Genomic DNA, 21,829 nt, shown 5'->3' with positions numbered 1-21,829 from the left:
ATATGATGTTTAAGGTTTACACCATCTAATGTAGTATTTAGTGTTAGAAAGAAAGAAAATATGGTTAAGATAAATAGTTAGTAGTGGATTGAATAAATTTATGTGAATGGTTAAAATTAAAAGTGGTAGATGGATAAAAAAACGTGTCTAAGTATCACATTCTTAAAATTTTACGATTTTTTTCTTTGGTAAAAGTATATATATAAATAGATCCTAAAGATCAAGCAGGATGCAAGTTTTGATAATGATCTGAAGTTTGTGATCGAACAAATACAGACATCATAAATTGACAGGAGAAAATGTAAATTATGTTAAATTATAAAAAGTAAATTAAGTTAAAAAAGGAAGGTGATTCTCACACACCACTTTTTGATCTATGTACATTTTTGTCTCATAAAATTATTACAGTTATGTCATATGAAGTTGAACTTATATTATTATTGAAGTAAAATTAAGGGTAAAATAGGTAATTAGATTTACATGTATCAAAAAATGGTGTGTGAAAGGATCACCGAGGATAATCTGGTTACTAGTTGAAACACCCATTTCATCACTTTGTCTATACTCTTTCTTAAATCTCTCGTTCTCCATCACCTAATCAATCTACATACAAAAAATTGTATTATATCGTAAACCCTAATTCCATAACTTACACAAACTGTTTGTGTGTATTTAGGGGAAAGATTCCGCTTATTAAAATTTCATTTCAAAATTCAGAATGGTGGATTTTGGTATAATGCAAAAGGAGCTACAAGAATGCAATAAAGACGTTGATGTATCTGGTATCAGTGTAAGCCCTAAATCCGATAATCTCACTATTTTAATCGGCAAAATTTCCGGTCCGATTGGTACTCCTTACGAAGGCGTACATTCAACATTGATATCGATTTACCTGGTAAAATCATGTATCTATACTTCTTGATATATACGTATGTCTATGTAATGTGAGTTAATTTTGGGCATAAGGTATATGATTTGATTAAAGTTGTATAATTGATATTTAAATTGCAGGTGGATATCCTTTTGAGCCACCAAGGATGAAATTTGCTACTAAAGTTTGGTATGTTTTATTTTTTAAATGTTAAATTTGTCAATATAGCTATTTACTGAGCACATTGTAGAAGTGTAGAAGGATCTCATTGTTTGAAATGTGTTTCTATGTAGTTTGATAGCCAAATTTGTTAAATATTGAACGTCTTGCATCCTTTTTTTTTTCTTTTCTAAGTATGGAAAAGTTGATTTTTTTTAACGGCGATTTTTTGGCATACATTTATTTCAACGACCCTCATCATTTGCACGTAACACACACGTTGGGGCGAAAATCCGAACTCGATCGACAGTGCCCGGGAACACATCCATTCGGGCAGTGTTCCGAGAAAAGGTTGATATTAATTGAATTTCTTTGTTTAATACTATAACGGTAAGAAATTGAGTAAATATGGTAGGTTTATAACATGTACTCCCTCCGTCCCTAAATTATTGTCCAGTATTCCATTTTGGGATGTCTCAAATTAATTGTTTACTTCCATAAATAGAAATGAAAGGAGATATTTCATTGGTGGATATGGAGAGAGAAGATATTTCATTGGTGGAGAAATAAAGTTAGTGAGATTTCCTAAAACTGTGTGTTTTTTGTCTGGGGACAATTAATCTGGGACGGAGGGAGTATATCATTAACATAAGATTAGCATCAAAAGCCATGTTCTCTTTCTCTCTCCCCACCTTTCCCTTCACACCTCGCCGGAACCAATTTCTCCGACCAAATCCCACTTTCAAAACCATCCCTCAATCACAAAATCATGAAATCGAAAAAGGAGAATGGATTCGTGTCGAAAAGAAGAACAAAAATTCCAGACTCAACAACCTGTCAAATCACCATCTTGAAGCAAATCGAGATCTTATAAAAAGATATGGCTATCCCAACAAACAAGCTGCACAGAAATCACCCCCAAAGAAACATCACCCATCTGCTACTTTTCCTAACAATATCCCTATCTCACATAATGCTCCTACAAATCAAATTTCTATCATGTTTTTCAATCATCCACCCGAATGGAAAGACTATAACCTCAGGATGTTCTTCAAAAGGTATGGTTCCGTTACTGATATTTATATCCCTCCTTACAAATTTTTAAAAAATGGAAACAAGTTTGGATTTGTTAGATTTGAAGGTATGGGTGACCTCGAATCAGTCTTGAAAAGACTTAACTCCATTTATCTCAACGCGAAATGGTTACGTGCCTACAAGGCTCACGATAGAAAGGGGCAAGCCAATGTAAACCAAGAAAATGAGTCAAAACACAAACAAGCCTACACATACAACTCAACACAACCATCGAAACAAGTCTGGAAAAAGATTGATAATAGGAAACCCTACCATGGTAATGCTTTTCGTGACGAAAGAAACTTTAAAGATGTGATCAGTGATGCCAAATCCAACGATTCATCACCTGTCCAAACCAATCCTTCGACCTCTGCTCATAACAAACCCCGTATTATAGACATTGAAGAATGCGAAGAAAACAAGAAGGCACTAAAAAACGCTATAATAGGGGAAATCATCGATATCGACTTAATAGAACAATTCCCCGTTCTATGTGCTGCAGAAGGACTTGCACAATTCAATATCAAGTATCTTGGTGGTGTAGATATCTGCCTAAATTTTGACAACGAGGATACAGTAAACAACATTATTAATTCCGAAGATCACATGGTGAGACAATGGTTAAAAAACATCAAATGCTGTGATGAAAGATGCTTCCAAATTGCGAGACTTTCATGGATTAAAATTAGAGGAGTTCCCATTTCTTGCTGGACAGAGAATAACTTCAAAATAATAGCAGGTTCGTACGGCACTGTACTGGATCTGGAAAATTGCAGCTTCGACGGTAATCGTAATCTAGTCTTTGGAAGTGTTCTGGTCAAGTTATGGGGGCACGAACTACCTAATACAATAATCCAAATTAGGGTTAAAGGTGCTCTTCATTATGTCACAATTATGGAAGAAGCAAGCAGCATACTTGAAATGGAGATGGAAGAAATTGATAACAGCGATGAACAATCGGATTCAAGAAGCATCCCAGAAGATCAAACCGAACCTGTAATAGAACTACCCGATGATGAAGATGATAATCCAACTCCAATTGCAAAGATTCCGGTAACTGAATCTCCTCCGATTTCCACGTCAGATAGCTTCCACAAAATTAATGATGAAAATAATTCCAAGAAGAAATGCATTGATGAAGCTTCGAAATTAAAAAATCCTGCCTCGTTCTCTGTACAAAGCGTATATGTTGGGAATCACCAAGGAAAAAATACCGTTGAAGGAGCTACAATTGTAGAAGACAATTTAATTCCCAACAACCCTAAAAGTCATACGGCCTTAGCTAACAGCTCAACAAATTAGTTTAGTGCAATTAAATCCTGTCACGCTAACTCTCAGCCCAATAAAAGCCCAACTACAAACAGCCCAACACCAACTGAACTAAAATTAAGGGATGATGATTGCCTGGGCCTAGCCAATCCATGTTTTGAACAAATTCATTCCCAAACCAGAAGCCCATCAAAGGAGCCTGTTTGCTCCAAGGAAAACACGCAGGAAGTGAACTCTTTTTTTTGTTTTAATTTGAAAAGCCAATTTGAGGAAAACCCTGGCAAAAAGCGTAAATTAAATCAAGGGAACTGCATCTCACAAAAATCATCCGACATCCTCTGGTCAAAAATTAGAAGATGGAATGGCTCCTCTAAATCATGTCGTAAATTTACAAAAAAAAAAAAAAAAAAAAAACCAGTTCTAAACAATGCTCCGGTAACAGCAAGGTAGGAAGAAGCCACTCTTTGTCTGAAAAATCAATGGATTGCGATGAAATAGGGAAGATTTTGGGGCTCTCCAGGAGAGCTAAGTAATCAGGTATCTTTCTTTCGTGACTCTTTCCTTTTTAATTGTTATTTATGAAGATTCTTTCACTAAATATTAGAGGTCTAGGGCTGGAAGATAAAAATAAATTAAATTGGTTCAGACGCTTATACTTACGTAAAAACCCTGGTTTTATTTCTATTCAAGAAACCAAATGTAGACAATTTTCAAAAGAACTTATTGGAAATTTTTTTGGCAATAATGAATTAGTATATGCTGTAAAAAATTCCAAGGGTAATTCGGGAGGGATACTTTCGATTTGGGATCCCAATTTGTTTATTGCTAACCATATTGTTGAGCGTGAATCCTTTATCGCGGTAAAAGGACATTGGAAAGGTGTAGGTACAGAGTTGATTGTCGTGAACATTTATGGTCCACACAATGACGCAGATAAAAAGCAAATGCGGCAAGATCTTAGTGAAATTCTAGAGTATGATAATGCAATGTGGGTTATACTTGGAGATTTTAATGAAGTCAGATTTGTTTCAGAAAGAAAAAACACTGAATTTATCGAGAGAAGAACTGAGTTGTTCAATAAGTTCATAAAAGACAATAACCTCTTTGATTTGCCGTTAGGAGGTCGTGTTTATACTCGTATTAGTAACAACGGTCGACATTTTAGCAAGCTTGATAGATTTTTGGTTTCGGAGAATTTTATTCATGAATGGCCAAACATACACGCCATGGTTCTTGACAAAAAACATACGGATCATTGTCCAATAGTTCTAAAAGATAGTAACACCGATTTCGGGCCAAAACCTATAAAAAGTCTTTGATGAATGGATAAATCACAAAGATGCTAGAGAGGTAATAAAAAAGATTTGGGTAAAGAATGTCACAAGTTGGAATCCAGACTGCATCTTTCATGATAAATTAAAAAACACAAAGCTCGAGTTAAGGAAATGGTTCTCAACTTCGCAATGTAAGTTAAAAAAATGAGATTGAAGAATTATCAAAACTTGTAACCGATTGGGAACTAAAAGCCGAGGTAAATGATCTATCCGAGGAGCAACTTCATACATGGGTACATGACAAAGAGCAGCTACTTTTAAAAGAAAAAAAATCAAACAGAAATGCTTAAACAAAAAGCTAGATACGAATGGGCACTCGAGGGCGACGAAAATAACAAATTCTTTCGTAGAAGACAACAAAAGAATAATATCCATGGTGTCTATGTTAAAGGGTTGTGGTCCACTAATCCTTCTGATATAAAAGGCGAAGCCCATGATTTTTTTCAAGAAGTTGTACACCAAAACGAAATCAAATAATTTTGAACTTAATTGCTGGAATGGTTTTACAATTGAACAATCGATGGCTCGGAACCTTGAAGCTAATTTCACCGAAAAAGAAGTGCTGGAAGCAATCAAGAGTTGTGGCAAAAACAAAGCGCCAGGTCCCGGTGGGTTTAACATTCTTTTCTACTCGAAATATTGGGATATTATCAAAGATGATCTCATGTGCGCACTGAATTGGTTTTGGGAGTCAGAGTCTATTTCAAATGGATGCGATGCTTCTTTCATCGCGCTAATCCCCAAGGTAAAAGATCCCCTGAACTTTTCAAATTACTGTCCCATTAGTCTCATTAATAGTTACTACAAAATACTTTCTAAAATTCTTGCTAATAGAATTAAAAAAATTATCCCGAGGCTAATAGGTGCTGAACAAACTACTTTTTTAAGTGACAAATACATTATCGATGGGGTTTTAATTGCTTTGGAAACAATAGACGAACTTAAAGCAAAAAAGCACAAAAGTTTTATTTTTAAAGCAGATTTCGAAAAAGCTTTTGATTGCATAGATTGAGATTTTTTGTCTAAAATAAGGGTTTTATGGGGTTTGGGCATAAATGGATTAAGTGGATCCTGTGATGACCCGGGAACTGCCAACCAAATTTAAACTTTAATCTTTATATGTTTCCGACACGATAAGCAAAATCTGTAATGTTGAGTCTTAAAATCTTTGAATTGTATCATACATCATTTGACCTTCGACCATTCCCGACGATTCACGAACCATTGCTGTAAATAAAAATAATTATATATAAAAATAAATGTAAATATATAAATAATAATTGAAAGTAATATAATATAATAAAATCAAATATGTAAAATAAGATACAAAGTAATTAAGGGAAATTTAAAGTGAATATATATATATATATATATATATATATATATATATATATATATATATATATATATATATATATATATATATATATATATATATATAATTTCATGTATAAATATTATATGCATATATATAATCTATAAATAATAATTAATCACTAAAAGTTATTACATAATATTATATGATTATTAAATATTACATAATTAATAATAGATTATTAACAAGTTAAAATACAGTTGTACATTAATAATATTATTACTTTCATTAATATCAGTATTAGTTATATTATATGAAATTTAATGCATCGAAGTTGTTATCTTTACTAATAATATTATTACCCTCATTACTAGAATAGATATTTAATATAAAAAAACAGTGAATTTATTATTAGGTAAAATACATAAATATGAAATTTGATACAATTGTTTTGTTATATCGTTATTATTATTGTTAATATTATTATCATTATTCATATCATATTTAGTAGTAAGATTACAAGTTTTAACTATTATTAATGATTATTTGTTATTATTATTATTATTATCTTTATCAGTATTATTATGATTTATTATTATTAATATTTATTATTATTAAAAGTATTATTGTTATTTATATTTATTAATTGAAAAACTATACAAACAGATACAAAATCTATTTCATATCCACATCACTTTCTAAAATTTTGTTTTTGTCTAATATTGTGAGAGATCAGAATCTAATTCGTACAAATCATTGTTTAACCACAAGGATTAATCCAAAAGTGGTTAGCACTCCCTTTCTTCTTTCTATTTTTCTGTCACTGATTGATAACTCCTGTCAACATTCAATTTCCATTTAATCCCATCAAATTCAGTTGTTAAAATAGAATGTATGAAATGGTCACCTTACAAATTATCTCCAACTTATTTTCTTATTCATGATTCAATTACCACCTTCCTAAATATAGAGATACATAAATACGGTGTACATAAAATCACCACCCTATTACCACCCTCACTATGAACAAACTTGCAAGAGTATTCTGTAAACCATCAAAACAAATTACTGCTATTTTACTTACTCAAAACCACCATCGATGATCATCACAAAACCCACGGTCACCTTACACCACGTTCAACAAAACCATCACGACAACCACCACCGATAAACCATAGAATCAATCACTCCAACAAAACCTATTTTGAAACACAACTACTATCGGTTTCTGTTATTGTTTGATTGAAATCATGCCACCATCGAACTGTCATATTATTTTGTTTTGCTATTTCTGCTGTAACCAAGAACCAAACCCATCTTGAACAGCACCACAAGTCGCCACCTCAAACAGTAACCTCCATCATCCTGCTGTAACTTTTATTTATTTATTTTCTTTTCGAAAACCTACTACTTCTGGCCCTTTCTGATTGCCGTTAGACTGCTGCAACTTGCAGCTTAGTTTCATGCTTATATTACATTAATGATATCAATAATAAGAAGATGATTAGGGAATAAAGATAATAATGGATACAAATGGTATGAATAAATATGATATAAATAGTGGTGACTAGATAATGATATATTAGCATGCGTGATGTTGTTTTGTTTCGTGGGGTACAGTGGGCCGACATTTACCTAGTAGAAATCACCCACTTGCTACTTTATTAGCTAGTGGAGAGAACTATGATGCAATAAGGAAACGTAATAACAACTTAGACAAAGGGAATTGAAACCGGGCCCAAAGGATTGACACTTATACGTTATTTTTTCTTTTTCTTGAGGGATTACGGTATTGAGAGTGATGATGTGTTATTATGATGATGATAGTTAGATTATAATGATGAATGATGACGATTAATGAATGAAAAGGTTATGTGAACGTTTAGGATTACGGTAATGAAGAAGAACTTGAATAGTTGATATGATATTAATTGTGATTATGATATGATGAGGGATACGGTTAGTATTAGGATATATGATTATGAATAGGATATATGATTATGATTATGATTATGATTATGATTATGATTATGATGGATGATTATATGAAAAGTAATGATGATAATTTAATTAGAATGATGATGATGGAATAATAAAGAGAAAGATAATGATCGTGATATGATTTGAGAATGATCATGGGGGTGAACAATGATAATATTGATCACGAAAATAATACTAGATGATGATCAGGTATTACTGTTTAAAAACATTAAATGGCTTGATATATTCAAAAAGGTACGAGTGCTTCAGTGGTTAGTTAGGCGTGTTATTAAACAGCAGGTCCTGTGTTCTATCCTAGCATGCAGCATTTTTTTTTATTTAACTAAGAACAATCAACACTGCTATTGGACTGGAGCAGCATATTGGGCCGAATTAATTACATTGTATGATTGGGCTGAGGGCCAGCTTAGTTTCTGTTGAGCCGTGGGGAATAAAAAGACATAGGGTAGTATTGGGCTTGTGGACTCAGTTTAATTGTTGGGCCATGTCAATGGGAATGGGCCGAATTAAACAATGAAGTAGAAGGAGAATGGGATAACAGATTATGGGTTAAGTACAATTAAGCTTTGTTATGGTTATTGAACAGAAAAGCATTGGTAGTGCAGTCGTTCGGAGTGTTGTGGTGTAAGCTAGAGGTCTTGGGTTCGAGTCTCGTCCCGGGCAGTTATTTCTTTTTAATACTTCTAAGGTATTATTTTGATATCTTATTATTATTACTATTATTATTAGTAACATGTGTACTATTATAAATATTATCATTATTATTATTATTAACATAACTATCATTATTAATATTGTTATTATTTTTAAATATGATTAATATTACTAAAACTATCTTTCTGTTTTCAATAAAACTATCATTATTATTATTATCAGTAATATCTATATTATTATTATTATTATTAAAACTATTATAATTATGAAAATAAAAGTTAAAAGACATGATTAAGATTATAAGTATAAAAATTGAAGATTGTACATATAAAGATATATTTAAAATACATAACTTAACTATATTAATATTATCATGTACAAAATAAAAATATATAATTAATTAATGAAACTTATAAATTATTAAATATAATAAACACATCATTAATAAGAATATATAGATTCATTTGATTTCGAGTATATGTTTTAATATATATATATATATATACAAATGATATAGGTTCGTGAATCCGAGGTCAACCTTGCATTGTTCAGTTGTTCAATATAGTCATATGTATTTTTACTACAAAATACATTAGGTGAGTTTCATTTGCTCCCTTTTTTTACTCTTTACATTTTTGGGGCTGAGAATACATGCGCTTTTATAAATGTTTGACGCAATAGACACAAGTACCTTAACTGTATTCTATGAAAGAATTATCTGGAATTGGGGTTGATTATTATGACACGCATTAGCCCCTGGTTTCCGTTAGAGCGTATGAGCTCCCGAGCCGGTGGATGGTTTATTATTTATGACATTTTGGCACCGGTTGTCCTATATTTTATAAACATGTGTTCAGCCGTGGGGTGTAAAGACCGACACAGAGGTTCTATATTTTGAAGGCACATGTATTCAGCCGTGGGGTGAAAGACCGGCACAGATGGTTACTATTATATTATGAATCCTCACTAGGTGTTCTTCATATGAAAGATATTTTTTTTTTTTGTGCAGTTGGAATGGAACTTCTGCACGTTTTATAATATTTAAAATCTTGTGGTCTATTAAAATGATGAAAATGAAATGATTACTATAAACTGATGAACTCACCAACCTTTTGGTTGACACTTGAAAGCATGTTTATTCTCAGGTTTGAAAGAAATCTTCCGCTGTGCATTAGCTCATTTTAAGGATATTACTTGGAGTCATTCATGATATATTTCAAAGATGTTGCATTAGAGTCGTTGAAGTTCATTAGAGATTATTATTAAGTAAATGACAGATTAGGTCATTTATAATTTGAATATTATGAAATGGTATGCATGCCTGTCAACTTTCGATGTAAATGAAAGTTTGTCTTTTAAAACGAATGCAATGTTTGTAAAATGTATCATTTAGAGGTCAAGTACCTCGCGATGTAATCAACTATTATGAATCGTTTATAATCAATATGGACTTCGTCCGGATGGATTAGGATGGGGCGTTTCAGATCCAAGCTTGCCTTAGATCAACTTCAATCTCTATCCTTATAAATGGATCATCGACCGAACAGTTTTTCCCGAAAAGGTGGGTAAGACAAGGGGACCCGCTTTCCCCTTTTTTATTCATCTTAGCAAGTGAAGGGTTAAATTATTTACTTAACTTGGCGACCAAAGAAAAGTTGATAAAAGGAGTCGTGGTTGGGAATGGTAAAGTTAAAGTGTCACATCTCCAATATGCCGACGACACAATTATTTTTGGTAAATGGAACAAATCGGAAATAAGACACATCTTAAAATGTAACAACCCAAACCAAACCACGACAATTCCCGTTAAATTTCACAACATAAAAAAAAATTTCTGGTGCAGTTCATTTGCGCGGCGCGCCAGGTGGGTGCGCGGCGCGCCAAACCACCTGGACAGCCCGCTGTCCCCGGAAGTCAATTTAACGAAAATGTTTGACTAGTTCCCGACATTTTTAGCCAAAACGCTTTTAACCATAAATTCATATATATAAAACTAGCACATAACTAAGGTATGAACGAGTTTTACAAAGCGGGGCCCACATCGACCCAAATTACCACTTAAGTGCCAAATACACGTTTTTGACCATAAGACTTTTAATACACAATAAAGCCGAGCATGGCGATTGGGGATACGCTACCCAATCCTAAACAATCCAAAAGCAAGTCACTAAAGCAACTACGCAAGTCTTCTAGTCCTCGCGCTTACCCGAGCCACCAATCCACATGCGATCTATAAAAAGAGTCAACAACGAGAGGGTAAGCTAATGCTTAGTGAATGATAATATACTACATACATATATATGTATAAAATGAATACGCCACACAAACAAATACCGCATACCGAAGCATCCAAGTATAAAGCATCTACACTAAGCATACCGTACGATCTAAGCAACGAGCTAAAGATACAACACAGATATGAGTCCACCGACGACAAAGTGAACATCGCCAAATAGCTACACCCGGAGGGTTAGCTACAACACAACAATACATTAATATAGCAATAATATAAACGAGCAAGGTTAACACCTTAACCCATTACCGAGAACCCAAAAATACCACAATGAAGATTGGCCGAACTACCCGAGCCTTAGTGATCCGAAACCACACGAGATTACTATCTTCACAACATCGAGGTTGGCCGAACCACACGAGCCTTAGTAATCCAAAACCACACGAGATTACTACCTCAACAAGATGACCGAACTACACGAGTCACCATGAATCCGAACTACACGAGATTCATCCGATAAGATGACCGAAACTACACGCGTCATCGTGAATCCGAAACCACACGCGATTCACTTCTCCAACTCAAACCCACGGTCACGGGATTATAAAATCCACCACATCGGGGTCACAACATCCAAATCACAATCATGTGTGATAATGTACACACGAACGTGTACTTCGCCAAAGATGGTCAACCAAAACGCACAACCGTGCCAATTGGACTTATACAAAAGTCCTTCAAGTCCACCTACATGTGAAGTGAGCTCTATAGCCGAGAATCACTTCACCCGACCCGCACCCATCCTACACATACATATGTACATAGGATAATATCACTCACCTTGAAGTCTTGAAAAAAGCTTCCAAGTAATCCGCAACTCGCCAATGGAAAATACCTATTCCATTATCACAATTACAACAATACAATTAGGATGGATTTACAAACCAACCCAATTCGACACTTAGTGCAATTTCGACCCAATTGCACTTCCAAGCACAAACCGTGCCCGAACTAACCAATAGTCACTAACACAAGTGAGAATGGTCCTAATAAGCCAATTAAACCCGAACTCAAGTGTCAAACACGTGTCATACCCATTTAGACACTTAAACCCTAATTTTGACCCATAAAGGTCAAAATCTCATTCTCTACAAGTTTGACACCAAAACACATTTAACTCGGTCATATACTTCAACTTAATCCATTTTAAGTTTATAAACCTCATTAATTCGCCAATCGGGTCATAATTACCACCAAACCCTAATTTGACCCAAAGTCACAATTAGTCAACCAAATTACCCTAAATGGGTTCCAATACTTCCATAATCACTAGTCCAAGTGATTAAACTCATAACCAAAGCCTAATCAAGGCCAAACCGCCAACCAACCCAAAACCCGCCAAGTGACAAGAATAACTAGTCACCATAAACCCATTTCATCACCTAAGTGGGTTACACAACAACTTAACTCAAAACCCTAAATTGAATATCAAATTAAACAAATGAAATTCGGAGTTTGAGCTTACCAATACCACCACAACGTAGCTAGGAACGAGGAGAACAACTTTAAAAACCGAGACTTTGAACGATTTGAGCTCCTTCCTCACCAAAACCTCCAATCTCTCTCTAAACTCTTACTCTCTCTCTAAAAATGGGTGAAGATGATGAGTGGATGTGAATGAGATCCAAAACTGATCCAAAGTAGCTAATATGCCTCACAAATCCGGCCTCAAGTGAAATTACCCATTTGCCCTTCATTTAAAACACTTAAAAGAAAAGGGGTCTGTCAGCAGCAAACGGCGCGGCGCGCCCCAACCCCGCGCGGCGCGCGACATAGCTGAACCAGATTCCTTTGCATCTTAATTCCATATAATTAATCCACGAAGCCCATTCTCGAATGTCTTAATACACAAGCAAGCAAGATAATTATTCGAGTCTTACAACTCTCCCCCACTTAAACTCGATCACGTCCTCGTGATCCCTGTCACTTGACCAAATGGACCCCACTCAACGGTCCTCAACATAAGTTCCAATCCGACTTTCCCAGGAAATTCTTCCCAACGAATCGCCTTCAACAACTAAATCATCACCCGCGATTTATCAAAACCACAATCCGAGCACTAACACCATACTCCTTCCCTAACATCGGGAAAACTCAACCAATCTCATACCGAGATATTAATTCCTTAGTGTAATATTACCGAGTACAACGCTAAAGGCAACCAAGTCTCAGCCTAAGGTCAACAACCCGAAATGATGAAGACCGAACCAAACGAATCCTTACGGATAATACCAATCGCTAAACATCCATTGTAGTGCGCAATACGACCCATACGCAACTACCGTAACAACACAATCCAACGGTTAGAAACCGATAGCGCCCAAACGACTATGGAAACGCTAATCCCAAGGTATACGAAATCAAACATTGTCACATCCGTAACAACATGTGAGCGAAACACGGCTATCGCATCACTAATCACACAACATGGTCCTCACGACCCCACCATCGACGTATAAAACGACCGATAGTTCCCACAACATGGTCCTTACGACCCCACCATTGGTGTATCAAACAGCCAATAGATCACACAACACGGTCCTCACGACCCCACCATTGGTGCATAAAACGACCAATAGATCAAACATCACGGTCCTCACGACCCCACCATCGGTGTATAAAACAACCGACGGATCACACAACACGAAGGCTGGCCGAAAACACACGCGCCTTAGTGAATCCGAACTACACGCGACTCACTACCTTCACCACAACAACAATAGGGAATGGCCGAACTACACGCGCCATAGTGAATCCGAACTACACGAGAGTCACTATCCCGGAGGAATGACCGAACTACACGAGTCAATTGTGAATCCGAAACCACACGCGATCCACTTCCACAATATGATGACCGAAACCACACGCGTCATCGTGAATCCGAAACCACACGCGATCCACTACCATGATGAAGTCAGCGGACCCGAAGATCATGCTTCACCAATCTCAACACCGGATGAAGTCAGCGGACCCGAAGATCATGCTTCACCGATATAACACCACGCTCATGATGAAGTCAGCGGACCCTAAAGATCATGCTCCATCAATCAACCATACCATACTGAAGTCAGCGGACCCTAAAGATCATGCTTCATTAATCAACAATCTCTTGATGAAGTCAGCGGACTCCGAAAGTCATGCTTCATCAATCATCAATACCACGATGAAGTCAGCGGACCCCGAAAGTCATGCTTCATCGATCGCATACGCACTTTTCGGCCTCAAACAATGAGTAGTGCAACATCGCGATCTGCTACACTATAGTGAACCCTAGCGGACCACTAACCATCCATTATCGAGCAAAAACCACCTATATCAAACATAGGTATCGAACAATAATTCTCCAAAAGAGAATCCGACACACACCTCCCTTAACCGAAGGATTTCACCTTGCTCACCAAACACGTCCATTATCTCTCAACGAGATTTACCACATTACCACCTCAGTGGTAATTCCAATCCAAACCATAAGTACAATTTATCTGAAATCGTACTTTACCACAAATCGACCAAAACTAGGTCTCGACAAAATTTCCGGATCTACCAAAAACATCATCCGAAATATCACACTACAACTTCCTCATGCGGGAGTGCGACTCCCCCACTTGGAACCACGTTCCTATATCACAATTCGTACAACCGTACAATGCTACCAAAGGTAGACTTTACCAACGATTGGGCATACACGACCCATCACCACCCCTTGCTCCAACCTTGAGCACACGAAGGATTTCAAACAATCCTTAGACACTTCAAACAAAAGTGTACCACGATTACACAAACCATACCCTCGCAAGTTATTCAATTGCTCTAGTTTGTCAAGTTTCACCTAGTCACTCATGTACCTAAGGGCTTCTCCCGGGACCCTAAGTACAATGTACCCACAACACAATCGGAGTCGACACCACGCTAGTAAGTATAAAAGAGGCACCTAATGTCGCGTCGTAAAGACTCCTTTACCAACACACATCGAGATTTTAAACACTCGATCACAAAGGTTCCAATCACCCGACGAACCTCATGGTTCATCACTTCAACACAAAAGCGAACACGCTCTTAACAATCGAACACCAAAACCATTTCCATGGCTTGGTAGAAACATTTCTCCAAGTACTAAGGAATGCTTGGTTGCACCAAGTCTAACGCCCTTCGCCCGTCAATCAAACATCAACATAGGGTACTTCCATTAGGAACGTCACCCATAGCATAACATGCACAACAAGGCATACAACTCAAACTCAAACGGCATTTAATAAATAATCAAAAGACATATTTATTAAAACGAAACGTACCTCAACGTCTCCTTGCCGCACCCGTCCCCGCTAACTTGGGACATTCCGACTTACGATGTCCTTCCTTTTGGCAATTGAAGCACACCATACTACCACCCTTTGGTACCGAACATTCCCAAGACTTGTGACCCCTCACGCCACAATTGTAACATCTAGCCGCACTAGAATCCGACATACCCGTTTGCGTACCACCCGTGCTCACACTCGGACCCTTAGCCCTCTTACTCGGAGCACCATACGAAACGACCCTTCGCTCACTTGAAGGTTCACCCTTTTTCGATCGTGAATACGACTCGAAACCTCTAGCCAAGTCGAATAATTCCGAAAACAATTTCGCTTGACCCCGACTAATTTTACTTTTCAAGTCATCATTCAAGGTCCGATAGAAATCCCCCATCAACAAACGATCATTCCCCAAATACTCCGGACAAAAACGAGCCTTTGCCATAAAGGTCGCCTTAAGAGTACTCAATTCCATAGATCCTTGTCGCAAATTTCGCAACTCATTACGCAATTCCCACAAATCGGCCGAAGTCCGGAACTCCTCAAAGAATTCCTCCTTAAACTCGTCCCACGATAAGGCCATAAACGTCTCGCCACTGACAAGATCAATCTTACCATCCAACCAATCCCTTGCCCTACCACGCAACAAACTCGTAGCGAGTCTCGTCTTCCTCTCGGGAGGGCAATCAATAGTACGAAAACACCCTTCGACATCCGAAATCCAAGTTGTGCTTACCGAAGGATCCGGTTTTCCGTCGTACATCGGGGGTTTAGTCCTCATGAAGCTTTTAAGATAACGCTCCATTTCACTACTACTTTGAAGTTCGGAATACTTCCTTTCCATTCTTTCTTCCAACCCACGCATTTGCTCCGCAACGGCGGCCGCAACTCTAGCGTTAAACTCCGCGTCGTTCGTATCGATCCCACTTCCCGTCGCCATTCTAAGGAATCCAAAACGATTAGATCACGAACGTATAAGTAAACACGCACAACCCCGACCCATCTTGCTAAGCACTCGTCGTACATCACTCGTTAGACACGATTTGTACCCGTAATAAGGTCTGCAAGTTCTTATTACGCACACACGCCGCATCGACTTGTTAGTACAACGACCGCCTCGCTCGATGATATAAACAAACACAACCAAAATTCTACGCGGTACAAACACACGCGAGAATTATTATCACAACACAACAACATATTAATAATATCCGCATTACTAATATAAACGTTAGTCAACCTATAGCCAAGGCACTAACCAAACTCATTCCGACCCGTAATCCTACAAGTCCGCAACAAATTAAGCACACACAAAAGTCTAAGTCTAGGCACCTATCTCAAGTCACCTAAATCCCTTAGACCATGCTCTGATACCACTTGTAACAACCCAAACCAAACCACGACAATTCCCGTTAAATTTCACAACATAAAAAAAAATTTCTGGTGCAGTTCATTTGCGCGGCGCGCCAGGTGGGTGCGCGGCGCGCCAAACCACCTGGACAGCCCGCTGTCCCCGGAAGTCAATTTAACGAAAATGTTTGACTAGTTCCCGACATTTTTAGCCAAAACGCTTTTAACCATAAATTCATATATATAAAACTAGCACATAACTAAGGTATGAACGAGTTTTACAAAGCGGGGCCCACATCGACCCAAATTACCACTTAAGTGCCAAATACACGTTTTTGACCATAAGACTTTTAATACACAATAAAGCCGAGCATGGCGATTGGGGATACGCTACCCAATCCTAAACAATCCAAAAGCAAGTCACTAAAGCAACTACGCAAGTCTTCTAGTCCTCGCGCTTACCCGAGCCACCAATCCACATGCGATTTATAAAAAGAGTCAACAGCGAGAGGGTAAGCTAATGCTTAGTGAATGATAATATACTACATACATATATATGTATAAAATGAATACGCCACACAAACAAATACCGCATACCGAAGCATCCAAGTATAAAGCATCTACACTAAGCATACCGTACGATCTAAGCAACGAGCTAAAGATACAACACAGATATGAGTCCACCGACGACAAAGTGAACATCGCCAAATAGCTACACCCGGAGGGTTAGCTACAACACAACAATACATTAATATAGCAATAATATAAACGAGCAAGGTTAACACCTTAACCCATTACCGAGAACCCAAAAATACCACAATGAAGATTGGCCGAACTACCCGAGCCTTAGTGATCCGAAACCACACGAGATTACTATCTTCACAACATCGAGGTTGGCCGAACCACACGAGCCTTAGTAATCCAAAACCACACGAGATTACTACCTCAACAAGATGACCGAACTACACGAGTCACCATGAATCCGAACTACACGAGATTCATCCGATAAGATGACCGAAACTACACGCGTCATCGTGAATCCGAAACCACACGCGATTCACTTCTCCAACTCAAACCCACGGTCACGGGATTATAAAATCCACCACATCGGGGTCACAACATCCAAATCACAATCATGTGTGATAATGTACACACGAGCGTGTACTTCGCCAAAGATGGTCAACCAAAACGCACAACCGTGCCAATTGGACTTATACAAAAGTCCATCACGTCCACCTACATGTGAAGTGAGCTCTATAGCCGAGAATCACTTCACCCGACCCGCACCCATCCTACACATACATATGTACATAGGATAATATCACTCACCTTGAAGTCTTGAAGAAAGCTTCCAAGTAATCCGCAACTCGCCAATGGAAAATACCTATTCCATTATCACAATTACAACAATACAATTAGGATGGATTTACAAACCAACCCAATGTAGTGACCCGGAAATTTCCGATCAAATTTAAACTTTAATCTTTATATGTATCCGACACGATAAGCAAAATCTGTAATGTTGAGTCTCGAAAAGTTTGAAAACTATATTCATGTAATCAATTACCCTTTGACCATGTCTGACGATTCACGAACAAAAATGTGTAAATAGAAATGTATGTGTATGTACATATGTGTATTTTTTTTTAAGCTAAGAAATATTGATAAAACATTTAAGAGCTTGGTGATACAAAAATAGATTATGAGATTATTATGTGACTTGAAAGCATTGAACGAATTAGTTGATATGAATATAAGCTACGAGATCTATTTTATGAACATAGAAATGCTATCACAGTAGTTAGTGAATAATACTTTACTTGAACGTATTTGTTCGATGTAAGTTTATCAATGAGATTAAAAGATAATATCAAGTGATTGATTTATCAGGTACATTGAATTATAATTACGAGTCTTTGTTATGAGGTCCACTTGAATTAGAAAACTCTTACTTTTAACGGTATTCGGAATATTTAGTAAAGTGATTCCATGTAAGAACAAAAGTGTTATTATTGAGGATTAGACAGAGGTTAGCGGAGAGTCTCGTTTAATTATCAAAAGCGTACCTTGCAATGATTGACTTGTGTCACTTGGTAGGTTAATTATTTAGTTTTCTTAATATTGAAGACGTTTTACGATATAGATGAAACCTTTTAAAGAATGATTTTGAATATAACTAATTCTGGAAAACTAAATTATATTTATTCAATTTAGTACAAACACATTTTTTTCGATATAATAGAATTTGATTATAAAATATTTTTATGGATTTTCAATGATATAAAAATAAAAATAAATATAAAATAAAGATTTCTAATGAGCACCAAAAGACTACAACATTTCATCACAAGATTGAAAGTTAAAATGTTGGAAATCACTAAACCTGCGCACTTGCACGAGAAAAATCATAACTAAATCATACTGACTCGAAAAAGGGTGATTCCGGTGTCCAAACGACCGTAACTCAAAAATCTACAACTTTCATGAAGACACCATACACGAATCGTGTACCTATCTACACGAAACGTGTAATCTTGTGCCGACATATTTTGGTGGCGGCTCACTATGCAACATGTTTTTAATTTTTATTAATATTATATTATATTATTATATTATTTATAAATCTATATATATAGGATCGATCATAATTGTTTTCTAACTATCTATCTCTCACACTCTCTCTATAATTATATTTATTATTATTATTGTTAGTGTTATTATTATTATTATTATTAGTATTATTATACATAAAATACTACGACGAGGTCATGGGCGAGTTATTTCAAAACGGGTTTTATGAGCGGGATAGAGCTAAGGAAATTATGAGTTATGGTTATGGAGGTGATGGGTATTGTTCATGGGTATGCTTGTGAGGTTAAACTAGTGTTTGTCACCTCCATTGCGTCTACGTACCTTTCCTACAATATTGAACCTCAATATTGATACGTGAGTACTCCTAATTTAATTTTTACATACTAATAGTGTATCCCTGACTAGTGCTCGAGAAAATAGGATTATGCATGCTTGTAAATTTGATAGTGCCCTTAGATAGGTTATGCCGAATCTTAAAGGTTGTTATATTATAGTTGAAGGAAGATATAAGATTTGCATGTCCTTAAAAAGCTAGAAAAAAATTAAGAACTTTTCCTTTAGATGCCAAATAGATTTGATGGACGGATTAAAAGTTATAGTCAATTAAAATTTCGTAAAAATGATTATTATCGTCGTTAATATCGTTGTCTTAATTTTTATCAAATTGTTATTATTCCAAAATAACACGACTGTTACTTATTATTATTATCAATACTATATTATTAACTAGAAATGTAATACAAATTATATAACTACCTTAATAGAATCTATCGCAGTATTTTTATGATATTAAATGAACTTTATAAGTTTTATTACTTAAGATATATAAAAGTATATTTTAATATAAAATTTTATTTATAAACGAATTATATTATTTACTTTATTAAATCTTTAAAAAAAAAATATTTTAAAAATATAAAACGACGATATTTAAATTATATAATAAAACATTTATAAAGTTTTGAAATCATTTGGAGTTAAACTAATTTTTGTCGACCTTTGCATACTAGACTCGAGCATTAGGATTGTGGTACACTATGACTTAACTTAATGTATTAGACAAATATTGACAAATACATAATTATATATAAATAATTTAGGTTCGTGAATCCAAGGCCAACCTTACACTTGTTCAATGATGTTATATGTATTTTTACTACAAAATACAGTATGGTGAGTTCATTTGAATCCCTTTTACTCTTTACATTTTTGGGCTGAGAATACATGCAAATGCTTTATTAACTGTTTTACAATATTTATATGCGTGAGTTTCATTTGTCTTTTTACCCTTTATATTTTTGGGACTGAGAATACATGCGCTTTTATAAATGTTTGACAAAATAGACACAAGTAATTGAAACTGCATTCTATGGTTGAATTATCAAAATCGAATATTCCCCTTTTTATTAAAGTCTGGTAATCTAAGAATTAGGGAACAGACACCCTAATTGACGCGAATCCTAAAGATAGATCTATTGGGCCTAACAAACCCCATCCAAAGTACCGGATGCTTTAGTACTTCGAAATTTATATCATGTCCGAAGGAGGATCCCGGAATGATAGGGGATATTCTTATATGCATATTGTTAATGTCGGTTACCAGGTGTTCACCATTTGAATGATTATTTTTGTCTCTATGCATGGGACGTATATTTATGAGAACTGGAAATGAAATTCTTGTGGTCTATTAAAATGATGGAAATAAATGATTATGATAAACTAATGAACTCACCAACCTTTTGGTTGACACTTGAAAGCATGTTTATTCTCAGGTTTGAAAGAGATCTTCCGCTGTGCATTAGCTCATTTTAAAGATATTACTTGGAGTCATTCATGACATATTTCAAAAGACGTTGCATTCGAGTCGTTGAAGTTCATTAAAGATTATTATTAAGTAAATGACAGATTAGGTCATTTATAGTTTGGATATTATGAAATGGTATGCATACATGTCAATTTTCGATGTAAAGAAAGATTGTCTTTTAAAAACGAATGCAATGTTTGTAAAATGTATCATATAGAGGTCAAATACCTCGCAATGTAATCAACTATTGTGAATCGTTTATAATGTATATGAACGGGTCCTTTCAGTTGGTATCAGAGCGGTGGTCTTAGCGAACCAGGTCTGCATTAGTGTGTCTAACTGATAAGTCGTTAGGATACATTAGTGAGTCTGGACTTCGACCGTGTCTGCATGTCAAAAGTTTTGCTTATCATTTCGTGTCGAAAATTACCTGCTTATCATTTTTAAGTCTAGACGCGCTTTCCTGCATTTATTGCATAATAGTGTATAGACGAATTCTTATCTTAGCATATCTGATACTGTGAACTTTGACTGACATTTTTCAAAGATTCTCCGTAATTTATGGGATTTTGGTATTATATATACATATGTAAATTATGTATAGAAAGATATCAAATCTAACTCCTATAATCTATTTCATATCAAAAATTCATTCCCTTGATCATACGAGATGGATCCCTCAACCAGTTCGAATTCCTCAGATTACGACAGCTATTCCGATATGGAGTCTCATTCCAGCTCCGAAAGCAGTATGACCGGAATAGATCAACCAATCAGTCATCACCTATTCTGGATGAAATGGGGATGGGTTCGTAGCC

General features: G+C 35.9%; 1 pseudogene; it reads left to right on the top strand.

Annotated features, from left to right (window-relative positions):
* Positions 1–718: 718 nt before the first annotated feature.
* LOC139892582 (ubiquitin-conjugating enzyme E2 27-like) overlaps positions 719–21,829 on the top strand; it is a 32,530-nt pseudogene continuing 11,419 nt past the window's right edge.

The sequence above is a fragment of the Rutidosis leptorrhynchoides genome, chromosome 2 (assembly GCF_046630445.1).
Source record: "Rutidosis leptorrhynchoides isolate AG116_Rl617_1_P2 chromosome 2, CSIRO_AGI_Rlap_v1, whole genome shotgun sequence".
NCBI classification, from domain to species: Eukaryota; Viridiplantae; Streptophyta; class Magnoliopsida; order Asterales; family Asteraceae; genus Rutidosis; species Rutidosis leptorrhynchoides.
This window is presented reverse-complemented; position numbering and strand designations above follow the sequence as displayed.